General features: G+C 28.5%; 1 long non-coding RNA gene across 1 annotated transcript; it reads right to left on the reverse strand.

The window, feature by feature from the left end:
- Positions 1 to 219: 219 nt before the first annotated feature.
- On the reverse strand, positions 220 to 6472 carry LOC136080657 (uncharacterized). The gene is made up of 4 exons (XR_010638584.1): positions 6344 to 6472; positions 1129 to 1208; positions 703 to 989; positions 220 to 617 (listed from the first exon to the last, which is right to left on the reverse strand). It is a non-coding gene; the product is annotated as an uncharacterized LOC136080657 (long non-coding RNA).
- Positions 6473 to 13875: the final 7403 nt, after the last annotated feature.

Raw genomic sequence — 13875 nt, forward strand, 5'->3', positions numbered from 1 at the left:
CGAATTTTGCAGCATGTGACACTAATGTTCCTAAAAAGAAAAAAACCATAGAAATCTTTCATGCATTTCACTAGAATGTAAAAAAATAAATCAAAATGTAAATAATAATAAGAAATAAGTAATGTAAAATTTCACACAGTATATAAAAGTAACAACATAAACGACATCTACATCACATTTATTAAAAATTTATCTATAATTACTCTATGCAATAAAGTTTTTTTTTTATTGATCTATTTCCATAAGTTCCAGGATTCTTAAACAATGCTTTAACACATTTTGACATAATTTCATCCAATACATTATTAACAAAAGCTGAAAAAGACATTAAAAACTCATAGAATGTATTAAGTTTGATCACATTTTATTTTATTTAGGAAAACTTTATACTTATATGTAAACAAGAATATAACAACAAATAAAACTTTACTTTTTTATTTAAAACTATTTAATTTTCATTAGACCTTGTTATATCATTTATTTATAAAAAAATAATAAATCTTCAAACTCAGTCTTTTTCTTCAGGATATTCACTGCAAATAAAGACTTTTTGATTTCAGACATTAGGCATCGTATATTTGGTATCATGATATCCATAAATGGTGCATATTAAAAATCTATTATAAAAGAAAAAACAAAATTAGAACAGAGTAAAATATTAATGAAAAACTGCTAAAGAAAACTGAAAATTGAATTAAATACCATAGCATCTTTTGTAAAATGAAAAGTCAACATTTATTAAATTACGTGTTCTACTTATAGGCTTAAAACTTGATGGCAGTTCATCATAATAACAAAGTGCAGCAATAATTCTCTAGATTTTCTTTTAGCGCAGCGGTAGTGCACTTGCCTCAGAAACAAAGGATCCCTGGTTCGAACCCCACCTCTTGGAAAGTTTTGCGACATCGGTTTGGAAGGAGGCGTGAACTTCCAATTAAATGCTCATCCGCGGTGCTCTGTGATAAGACTGTAAGGACTTCTTGGGGCACCTAAAAAAAAAACAACTTGTTGAAGAGATGTTTTAAGTATTATTAATTAACTTGTTAGAAATAAATACACATTTTTAACTTTTTGAAAAATAATTGTTTTATTTAGCATAAAATGTTAAATAAAAACAGATGAACTTACATTTAGCAACGTTTTGCACTGTAATATCAGGACTAGCTTCTCTAATGTGCAAACAATTGTGATACGTACCACTTTTCGTTCTAAATTGATATTAAAAAACAATACAAAAGATTGTACACTCCAATCTTTTATAGAGACTTACACTGAAGTATTTAGTTAAGAATATTATATATAAAACCAATTTTGAAAAATTATTAAATTTAGGTTTGTCAATATTTATAATTGTCATTCTTTATATGGTGAAATAAATATTTTTGTATTTTTTTACCTAACGAACAGTTGCTTTCTCAATTTTTTTATAATCGATGATTGTTACTAATAAAATAAGTCTTCCGCTTAAGCCAAAAAAAAAAAATCGTTGCTCAATATTATACATGCAAAGTTATTTCTACTACTAAAATTCATAATAGTAGTTTAACTTTTTCAGTATATTTAAAAAAAATTTTTACGTACATAAAAAAATTTATTATAAACAATATATATATATATATATATATATATATATATATATATATATATATATATATATATATATATATATATATATATCCACACAAATACTTATATAATCTTTCAAAAAGTTTGCATATATGTAACTAAGTATTAAAAAAAAAGTTTCTTTAATTTTAGAACTTGAAGACTCATGTAAAACATGATTGTACTTTAGTCAAGATACAGTTTTATCAATACATGCTATTTTTATTTGTATAATTTATATTGACAAAATAAAGTGTTAAAGTTAAGTAAATATTTCTGTATTCGTCTACCTAATATACAGACATGGTTTTTAAGTTTTTATAATCAACTGAATTAAGTAGTAACAATCATTGATTATAAAAAAAATTATTTTTCAACTCAACCATACTTAGACTAAGTGCATACATAATACTAAGTCTTAGTATTATGTATGTACTGAAGTCAACAAATATTTATTACGTTTGAAAAGTCTTCAATGAGAAGAGCGCAATAAATATAATTTTGGTCAACTGAAGCTTTATCTCTCCCTCTCTCTCTCTGTCTCTCTCTTTCTCTCTCTCTCTCTCTAAATATATATTACATATATATATATATATTACATATATATATATATATTACATATATATATATATATATATATATATATATATATATATATATATATATATATATATATATATATATATATATATATATATATATATATATATATATGTATATATATATAAGTATGTATATATTATATATTATATATATATATTTTATATATATATGTATATTATATACATATATATATATATATATATATATATATATATATATATATATATATATATATATATATATATATATGTATATTATATACATATATAAAGGCCATCCCATAATTTTTTTTTGACAACCAAATTACATGCGGAGTCGCTAATGAGTGGCGTAGAGGTGATATTTATATGTCAAATTTTTTTATTTTTTATTTTTTCCTGTTAGAAGTATTTGCGCCGGTCGTTCGAAGTGAAGCACTAGGCAATTTTTGACCAAAATTGAGCAGTTTTTAACATAACGGCGCGAATCGATTCTGATATTGAACCCAGTTAATTTTCTCATTTATATTCTCTTCATGTGTTCCTATACCAAAAAAAACACTGTGCTTTTCGAGTTAAGAAATATATAATGCCTACCGTTCACTGATTTTGATAGAATAATCAACATTTGTGTTATTTCAAAGTGCCTTTTTGTTGATCTATGAGGTCATTTTCAGTCATGGTGCAATACTCATTTTTTTTACTTCTTATTGGTATCAAATAATGTTTTAAAAAAATTACTTTTATTGGAACCTAAGATCAAACAAAGCCAATCTCAAAATGGTTACTCCCAAAATATTTGTTATAGGACTTTAAATATTTTGCTGTAGATTTAACTAGATCAAAATGTGTTGATATAATTCAAAAAATATCTACTTAGATTTTGTGTGTGTTAAATTAAATTCTCATTAAATTTTAAGAGCTCATCACAGAGCACCGCGGAAAAATATTTTACTTGTAAAACCGGCATCAATCCTCGGACCCCTAATATTAAAGTAAGAACTCTAAGTACTGCCATAGCTGCTATTATATTTATTATATAATAGCAGCTATGGCAGTACTTAGATTTATATAATAAATTCTTTCCTTTAAGACAAATATCTTTAGAAAATACATAATTTAAATTTTTTAAAATACATTTTCAAGGTTTAGAGTCTACAGTAAGGTAATTCAAATTATTAGAAATATTGGAAAGGTTTTTTGAGTTATTAACTCACAGCCAGTAGCGAGGGAGCAGGCGTTGTAACTGACTCCTTGTATCCATTCTTCGTCTTTTTAAATGGTTTTTTCCAAGAGTTTTTTATTTGGAGAAGGTTCTGAAGTTTTTCCTCGCTCTTCGCACGCTCTACATTATCTTGAATGAGTTTTACTGCACGTTCTGATGAGTCGTTAACAACTTTGACAGATTTTACGAAGCTTTGAAGCTCATTGTATCCTGGAAATTCTTTCCAAAAAATCTGAGGGAGTTTCATCCATAGACATTTTTCAGAAGTATGACCTAGGATATCAAAAATTAACCAGGAATCTGGCGAAATATATGATTCAAGACCTGGTGGTTGGTCTATATTAAACAAAAAACTGCTATCGAAGGGATTTTAGCTTTGGTTCTACCCGTTCTTACATTTTTAATACCACTCCGTTGGGTTGAATAAAGAACTTTTGCCATCTTTTCCATTTCGATGTAGTGATCTTTATTAGAACATGCTAGCGTTAGCACCACGGTTGATGGATCCAAATACCACATATGGTTTCGCCATGATTTTAATACCACTTCTGCGGCAGGCTCATACGCATTGAATGGCACATCTGCCAATATTTTTGTTGATCCTAAGAGTGTGAGTTAAAAATAATGCAATATAGATAGTAAGTAAGGTTGATAATGACACGTCTAACATCTAATGTAATAAGTGTTATTTATTTATGTCATTATTCTAAAATAATTTAGTTGGTCTTTTTTTGAAACAAATTATTCTAAATTATGAGACTAATATATAAATATTTAGGAAATTAAGTTTTAATTCAAAAGCTTCAGAATCAGAAAACTCTCAGGTCAAAAAACACGATGCCCAGAAAAGAGAAATGTAGTCAGCCATTCTATTGATCTCTTTGACAATTTCATCATTCAGAAAAAGAACCTGACTGATCTTAGGGAGAAGCAAATTGAACTTCATATAGTACAATGCTTTTGCCATGAACCTCGCGTGTGAAATAGCTCCGGTTTTGTGAATTTTATACCTAACTGTCTGATCTTCTTCAAGGAACATAACTACAAGCTCTGCCATTTCACAATAATCTTTGCGCTTCTCAAAAGTCTTAATGTATATAATTTACAATTTAATTAGAAACTTTTATGTTTCTTCTTTCTATTTTGGTATAAAGTTATTTTAGAGTAATATATTTCATTATTTTAACCTTACCTGACTATTTCTTAACTTGTTTTTCTCAGGTCCTTGCAAGTTTTGAGCACCAATAGAGCCTGCTTCTCCAACCAGGTACCCTTAACATTCTGGTGATTAAATTTCAACAGCATCTTCTCGTTGTTTGCATCAATACTATGCCAGTTCTGCTTTAGAGATTTAAATAGTTGATTCTCCGGTCCAACAGATTTGTTTACTGCAACTTCATTGCAAAAGTGTTTTATCTGGAGCTTTACTACATGATGGCGGCAGGCTAACAAGAGCAATGGTCGGTCATGAAAATTAGCTAATTTTGCACAAGCTCCTTTTAAATAGCCAGTGTTTGAAGCAGTGGTATCAAAACAAACTCCGTGGATGAACTGCCCTAGATTAAAAGAATCAAATAGATTTTGAATTGCTGTGAACTGAGCCTCACCACTGCCGTGTTCTAACCCTGGAGCGCCTAGCAGATGGGACTGATTCTCACGCTTTATAAGCACACAAATTCGGTCTTTTGTCTCATATATGCTACCCGTATAATCTTTGACAATCTTGCCATCAAAATGCACAAGGATGGGTTTGTCACTCTTCTTAACAATAGTGGTTATGTTTACTCTAAGAACACAAGCATCTTTTCTTATTATTGTATCAAAAATCCTGTGAGTTGAGCTGTGGGATAATGTTACGTTTTCTATATCTCCACCGGCATTGCAAAGAAAAGAAAAGATAAGTGTTGTTTTCTACATATTTCTTGCCATGATACTTCATCCTTTTGTCGCTGATGACTTTGAAGCCAGTCTTTTTCCAAGGAATTAAGATTCCGGAAAGGATACAACTGACATTGCAAAATTCATTATTTGTTATGCATTTTAATCTATGAAGAATTTACGTAAATTAAAAGCATAACTTATTAAATTGTCTTTACTATTTTTGACATAAAACATGAAATAACGTTTGATTTCTAAAGCTAAAAGCTTACTGGAAAGTTTTGGACATTAAAGGACAAGCGACGAGATCCTTTAGTGCTTTCATTGGAAATTGTTCTCTCAAAAATAAGTAGCGTTGGATAATGTGAATCCTTAGGGGCAGCTGGTTTGTTTCCATTCTATCCAGAGTGACGTTAACTAGGTTCATGTTCTTGCGACTCGATCTTCTTTTTTTAAACCCCTTCTTGTGACAGGGATACACCTCAGATACTTTTGTTGTCATAGCTAGCTTTAAAACAAAATTTCATAATGTTAATCATTGTTTTATAACACGATAAACATTTTCATAATTTGTATGAAGTTTAAAATTTTTTAAAAGTTTATTTAAAATATTATAAATGTTTAAATAACCTAATTTATTTAACTATAATTATAAAATATAACATACATTATTATGTTATGTTGTTATAATAAACTTACTTGAGGTGGAAATAATAGATTTTTTAAAATTAAAATTTGTTAAGTAGCTTGATAAACAATTGTTTTCTAAACTGCGCTTTTTTAAAATATTACTCGATTTTTGCGTTTCTAAAGTACCTGTTAACAAATATGATAATAATAAAAATGCGCGCAATCGGTATGGATAAAAAATCTTCCATTCTTTGTATTGACGCAATTAAATTGTTAAAGGTTTATAAATTTCTATTCGCGCTGATCGTTTGAAAATGCCCATAAAAACTCAAAAAATGTAAAAAAGTTAAACTTTAAACAAATGGCGCGAGTATAAATACTCATCCAGAATAAAAAAAAAAAAAATTCATCAACTAACCAATACCTTAGGAATCTGGGACAGTTTTATTCAAATGAAAAAAAGACATTTTCCATCAAGAGAAATTTAATTATAATTGTCTATTGAACATTGCACATTAACAAAAATAAACGAGTTGTTTGAATATATATAATATAGTAGTAAATAACATCGACTAACTAAATCTAACGTTGTAATAACGTTGATTAAACTAATGTTGGTTTTCATCAAAATAACAACGTTGTAATAACGTTGGTTACACTTACGTAATTTTTTTTTATCGGATTTACAACGTTATAATAGCTGTACTAACATTACTTTTAATATTAAATTCATCTTATAAGCTTATTTACTATCCTTTACTTTTCTACTTTAAATAAATTATAATACATATATTATTTTATCTACATCCGATTCGGCGTGTTTTAATTTATTCAAATATAGTTTGTTTATTGTTTGTTTTAATTATATACACATATTTATATATTATTATATATAACTTTATAAATTATTGTGAAAAAATATATTTATAAGCAAATATTTATGCTTCACTTCGCTTTTATTTTTATAGAGTTTTGACAAGTTTTAAAATCTTTTCAAATTTTTTTTTATTTTTATATTTTCTTTTTTAATAGTTTTAAACTTACAGTCAACAGTTGCGTTGAACCTGATTTTTAATCTGTTTGTTTATTCATTTTTTGAACATTAGTTTTTCAGATCTTTATATATCTTATTCTATTTTGCGCTTTGACAATTTTAAAACATACTTAATATATTATATAATAAATCCGTGTATATATAATATATTATATAATATATTATATAATAAATCCGTGAATATATATATTTCCGGAAAATTAGTTACATTTTTTTTTTTCCAAAAAATTTTTTTTTATTATTTTAAATAAATTGTTATAACGCGGAAAAAAATAATATTATTACGTAAAAAAATAAAAAAATAAAAATAAATAAAAATAAATAAAAAGTTTTCCAAAAAAAGTTTATCGAAACTTAAAGGATATAAACTATATCAAAGAGTATTTATCGAGTTAAAAGAAATCATATATACATACGCCTTAAAATTGCTTCCACTGGTAATTGCTAAAAATGGTAACACAAAAACAGCTTAAAGACGCTCTGGAAAACGCTGATAAAATTGCCAAAGAAGAGCTTAAACAAGCTCTTCATGTAATTAAATCACATACTGCCAGAATTGATAAACTAATAGAATTGATTTGCAGGATATTGAAATAAAGTCCCTGAAAGATAGCAAAAGTAGTGAAAAGCCTTTGTTATCTAAATTAGTTGAACAAGTCAACAAACTCGGTACATTAGCAAACGTAGCTGTAGTGAGCGCGCTCAATAGGCATAATAGGGACGTGACTAATAGAGAGAAGAGAATTGTTGTGTTTGGTCTACCTGAATCTGTAAAAACTCAACCAAGTGATATAACTAAAGATGACACCGCGGAATTCAAAAAGGTTATGGCATCCTTAAATAAATCAGTCAATATAGTCAGAGTTGAACGTTTCAAAAAAAATAAGAACTTTAATTCTGGTAAACCTGCTCCTCTTATAATTGAAGTTGATTCGGTATCTATCAGAAACGACGTTATAGCATCGGCAAAACAATTAGCATCGGACAATTTTAAAGATATATTTATACGTCCTGACCGCACAGCAGCAGAACAAAGTGAATTGAATAAATTAAACTCAGAAAGAAAAGCAGCTAATTCTGACCTTGACAAGCTTGGAAAACTTGACAAGCCCTTTAAATTTGTCATCCGCAGCGATAAATTGCGATGCATTGATGTCTCACAGGAAGTTGAAATCAATGGTCGTAAAAAGCATCCTTTCATCAAATGGAAAGATGCACATGCAGCCAGAATTGCAAAAACACAATGAATCAAAGTGTTTACCTGCGAATATTTATTTAAATGCATTAAATACAAAAATAAAATCTGCTAAACCTAACCCTAAAAATACATTTTTAAAATGTTTTTATACTAACGCAACTTCCCTTAATCCGGATAAAATGAACGAATTATCGGCACTTTGTGACATAAACATGTATGATTTAATCTTTATTTCTGAGACATGGTCTACTGAAATATCTGCTTCTCAATTGAACAACTACTCACTAGTAAAGAAAAATCGAATTAGTCACGGTGGAGGTGTTGCTATCTACATCAAGCGTGATCTAGTCGTGAATGAGGTATCTGATCGTCATCTAAGAGAGATCTTAAACAACAGCAACTCCGAACAAATATGGTGTGAAATTAAAATCGGTAACGAAATTGTTCTTATTGGTTGTGTCTATAGACCACCTTTATCGAATATAAATGATATAAATAAAACAATTATATTGGCTAAGCAAGCTGTTGATAGAAAAGCGTATAGTTGTATGTTACTAGCAGGTGATTTCAACTTTCCGGAAATCAAATGGCACGATGATGACAGGATCGAATTACTAAGTGGTCAAAATAGTGCGGCAAGTGTTTTTCTTGATACTTTGGCTAATCATAACCTAGAACAATTAGTTGATTTCTCAACATTCGAAGCATCTATTGGTAAAGCAAAAAACATTTTGGATTTAATTATTACAGACTTATCAACAAGAGTAATCAACTTATCTAGCTCTCTGCCGTTAGGTAATTCGTCACAAGGTCATCGCATACTGAGTTGGAATTATGTCGTCCTTTCTAAAAATGAGACTACTTTCTCAAACAAAAAATATGACTTTAATAAAGGTGACTATATAAATTTCGGTAAAAAGATTATGGAAACTAACTGGAAGCAATTATTTGAAAATAAAAACTTTAATGAGTGCTATGAACTTTTCTGCAATAAGTATAATAAACTCAGCAAGCAATTTATTCCGTTAAAAAAAGTCCATACCACCCGTAATGCGCCGTGGATGAATAAGGAGGTACTGGCAATGATAAAGCAAAAAAAACAACTGGGCAATTACTTATCTGCGACTAACTGGCGATCAGCGACACTGATTCGTGAATATAGGAAACTAAGAAGTCAAGTGCAGAAAGCATGTAAACGTCGTGTTCGAGTATTTGAAGCACAACTAGCATAAGATAAAAGTAATCCTAAAAGGGTGTACGCTTATGCTAAGGCGCAACAGAATGTTCATGTATCTATTAGTGCTATATCTAATGCAAAAGGTGAAACGTTAACAGAGGGAATACATATCGCAAACAGACTTAACGAGCACTTCAAATCAGTTTTTGTAGATGATAGTAAAAGTAGTCAGTTACCTATTTTTGAGAGAAGGCATTATCAAGAAGACTTAGGCGATATAACTATTAACTTTGAAGCGACGCTAGCTTATTTGAAAGGTTTGAACCCGAATAAATCTATTGGTGCTGATAACATTAGTCCAAAGGTACTTAAAGAATGCGCAGCTCAAATGACTTACCCTCTTACTTTACTTTACAATAAAGCACTGTCCGAAGGCTCAACACCTACAGCTTGGAAACAGTCACACGTCACACCGTTGTTTAAAAAAGGTAGTCGTCTTGATGCCGCTAATTACAGACCAGTGTCTATCACATCAGCTCCATGCAAAGTAATGGAAAAGATTATCAGGGAACAGATAACTAAATATCTTGAAAAAACGAGCAGTATCTCACATAATCAACATGGATTTATGTCCAAAAAAGGATGCACATCTAACTTATTGGAGAGTGTCGACTACATCACGAAAGCGTTAAGTAAAAGAAATTTTGTCGATATTGCATTTTTGGACTTCGCGAAAGCGTTTGATAAAGTTTCTCACCGTAGACTACTTCATAAATTGAAAGCATATGGGATTAATGGCAATGTTCTAAAATGGATTGAGTCATTTTTGATTAGTAGAAAACAGCGAACTGTTTTAGGTGAACACTCTAGCGACTGGACCGATGTTCTAAGCGGAGTTCCTCAAGGGTCTGTACTTGGTCCAACATTATTTATCATTTATGTAAATGACTTACTGGATAAGTTAAAATCAGTTCATAAAATCTATGCTGACGATACTAAACTGTTACAAGAAATAAGACCTGAGTTTCACGATGCTGATTGCCTGATCCTACAAAATGATTTAAACATTGTCACAGAATGGTCAAAGGAATGGCTGATGGAGTTAAATGTTCAAAAATGTAAAGTTATGCACCTTGGTTATGGAAATAGTAATCACGAATATGTAATGAATGATGGAAATGCATCACTTACTCTTGAGGCAACGGATATTGAGAGGAACCCGGGTATCTTCATATCTAATGATCTAAAATGGAATCAACACATACAGGTTGCAACACGTAAAGCGAGTATGATACTTGGCCTATTAAAAAAGACATTTAGATCAAGAGATATGGAAGTTTGGAGTAAGTTATACACTACGTATGTTAGGCCGCACCTGGAATTCGCTATTCCGGTATGGTGTCCTTACTTAAAAGGTGACATCAAAGAAATCGAAAAAATTCAGCGCAAAGCAACAAAAGTACCTCATGATTTAATAGGATTACCTTACGCTGAAAGGTGTCGTCGGCTCAATTTTATTACTTTGGAAACTCGCAGGAGACGTGGCGACTTAATCCAACAGTTTAAGCTAGAAAACGGTTTTGAGAGTATCAATTGGCATAATCCAATTCGCAGATCATCTTCCAATGTCCTAATGCGTGAATTCACATATAATAATGCTCGTCACAATTTTTTTACAAATCGTATTGTCAATGATTGGAATAACTTGCCGTCAGCATGCAAAAGGTTCCGTCAGTTAACGCATTTAAGAATAGAATTGACAAGTATTTTTTTTCTCCAGCTGCAAACAGTACATCTTTTACTGAAGATGAGCTACACGTTTATTAATTAATTCGTGCTTTAGCAGCTACAAATATTGGCTTTTTAGATACTATTTGTCATAGATGTAAACTTGAATTAAATGAAAGCAATCTTTTTTCCCTTTTCCCAATTTTGATATCAACTTACTTGCTATGAACAACAATTGCTTTTTTTTTTTTACTTAAAGTTTATATTTCACAAACCATAAATTTTTGTATAATTTTTGTTTGTTTGGTTTTTAATTATTTGTCATTTTATCTACGAGGACTTATTTAAATATATTACTATTACTATTACTATTACTATACTTGTGTCAAATAAAGATGCTTTACAAAAAAATAAAAATAAATTGGTTAATTTTCATGCTTTGCCGTAAAATATATAAATACGATTAACATTTCAATATAAATACAGATGGCCGGGGCACGAAGAAGTCTCAATTTGTCTTATTGCCAAGTCCCGAGAATTGATTCCATAAAAAATTATGTGCAGCATATATAATTGTTACCAATATGAAACAAAAAAATAAAAATAAAAAGTTACAAAATAGGAAAAAAAAATGAAATGTCGGTTAAACTCTTTTAAATCAAAATAGAAATCAAAATAATAAAAGATATTAACTAATCAGAATTAAATACTAATTAAAATTATAAGTCCAAAGCAAAATCACCTGAATCTCTCCATATTAAAAAAAAAATATTATAATTAGAGTAAAAGTAGCAGAAACCGGACAGTGCGTAAATGCGGACACTTATCGGGAAAAATAAATACCTTCACTAAAAATAAAAATATTAGCAAATTTTAAAAATTTTAAAAATTTTTAGTGTGGGAATATTATAAAATTAAAAAAAAAAAATTGTCAAAATGATTGTTTTAATAAGAGATTTAAATGAAAGATTTGAAAAGGCAATTTAAAAACAAAGGAAGCTATTTTGTTGGAAATTTTCTGCTAATTTCAAAAAAAATTTTAGATTTTCAAAATCTTACTCCGTTAAAAAGTTATGACTGATACAAGATTTTTTTGAGTTTTTACCTTAAAGCGACACAATAAATCCTCTCAATAATCAATTAAAATTTAATAGAATTTAAAATTTTATTACTTTTTCACACTGACTGAGTTTTTTTCATTTGGGTTTTTTAAGTTTTCACACTTTTTTTTGTTGTTAATTAATTTTGTACTTTTGCACTTATACTGTTAAAGTTAAAGGTGCAAAAGTACACAATGTTACCACAAAAGTGCATCGTTTCTTCAATTTCAAAAATCTCTATAAATCTGTAACTAAATTGAATCCACTAAACTTAAAATGGTAAAAAAAAAAACGAGAAGCTTTATAAGATTAAATGGTGAGCTGTGCTTAAGAGCCACAGCTCAATTCTACCGCATACCAAAACTATCGTTATCAGACCAAAATAAAATAAGACATTAGTAGTTTGTAGTGGCAATACAAAAAATTGAGTTCTTTTATGGAAATAACCTTGATGTACCTTCTTCAGATGCTTGGCGATTGGGCCTTTGGTAGACGATTAGATCAAGTTCAAAGTTTTGTGAGAGACTATTTAATTAAAAATGATGAAACGTGTTTGTTCAAAAATGGATCCTTTGTACCAATTTGCCTGGTCGCAAATGGTATAAAGGATTTATGAGAACAGCTACAAACATCCAGATATTTTTTCCCATTATTTTGATATTTCGAAAAAATATTTTGATATAACAAAAATAGATTTTAGTAAGGCCACCCAAGTAGCAAACAATATTGGCACAATATTGGCGCAATATTGTTAGCGATGTTGGCGCAATATTGGCAACAATATTGGACCAATATAAAATGTTTACATTTAGCAATATTTGCCCAATATTAGATTTATATTTTGACCAAATATTGATGCCAATATTGGTTCAATATTATTTTACAATATTGGTCCAATATTATTAGCAACATCGGCGCAATGTTGGCAACAATATTGGACCAATATAAAATGTTTATATTTTGCAATATTTACCTAATATTATATTTATATATTGGCCTAATATCGTGACAAATATTGCAAAAACATTCAGATAACATATCAGACCATATTGCCAAAATACTGATTTGATTTGTAGAAATATTCAAACTAAAATACTTAATAATGGCACTATATATAGTTTTATTTCGTAAAAAAAGAACAACAATATATTAGTATTAGTTATAATTAATTAATACTATTAGCTAATATATTAGTATTAGTTATAATTAACTAATACCATTAGTTATAATTAATTTGTTGGTTAATAATGTTAAAATGGAAAATACAAAATCTCAAAATTGAATCAATATATTAAATATGACACTATAGTGTAATATAAATTAAATATATTAAAATGGCACTATATATATAGTGCCATAATTTTAATCAACAAATTAATTATAATATATAAGTATTAATTTGTTGATATATTATAAATAATATATTAATACATAATTATAATCGTATTGTAATATATTATAATATATATAATTATACTATAATATATTATAATTAGATATTATAATTAATATATATTTGCTGTTTTTCTATTTTTACTAATTTATATGTTATATTGTAATACATAGTTGGTAATTTATATTATAATATATACTTAGTTCTTATATTCATTTTTTTGTATTTTATATATATTTCATCAAGTTTATGTACGAAATACTTAAGGTATAAAAATATATCAAATATATGAAAACTACTTATTTG

This window comes from Hydra vulgaris, chromosome 05, assembly GCF_038396675.1.
Source record: "Hydra vulgaris chromosome 05, alternate assembly HydraT2T_AEP".
Taxonomy (NCBI): Eukaryota; Metazoa; Cnidaria; class Hydrozoa; order Anthoathecata; family Hydridae; genus Hydra; species Hydra vulgaris.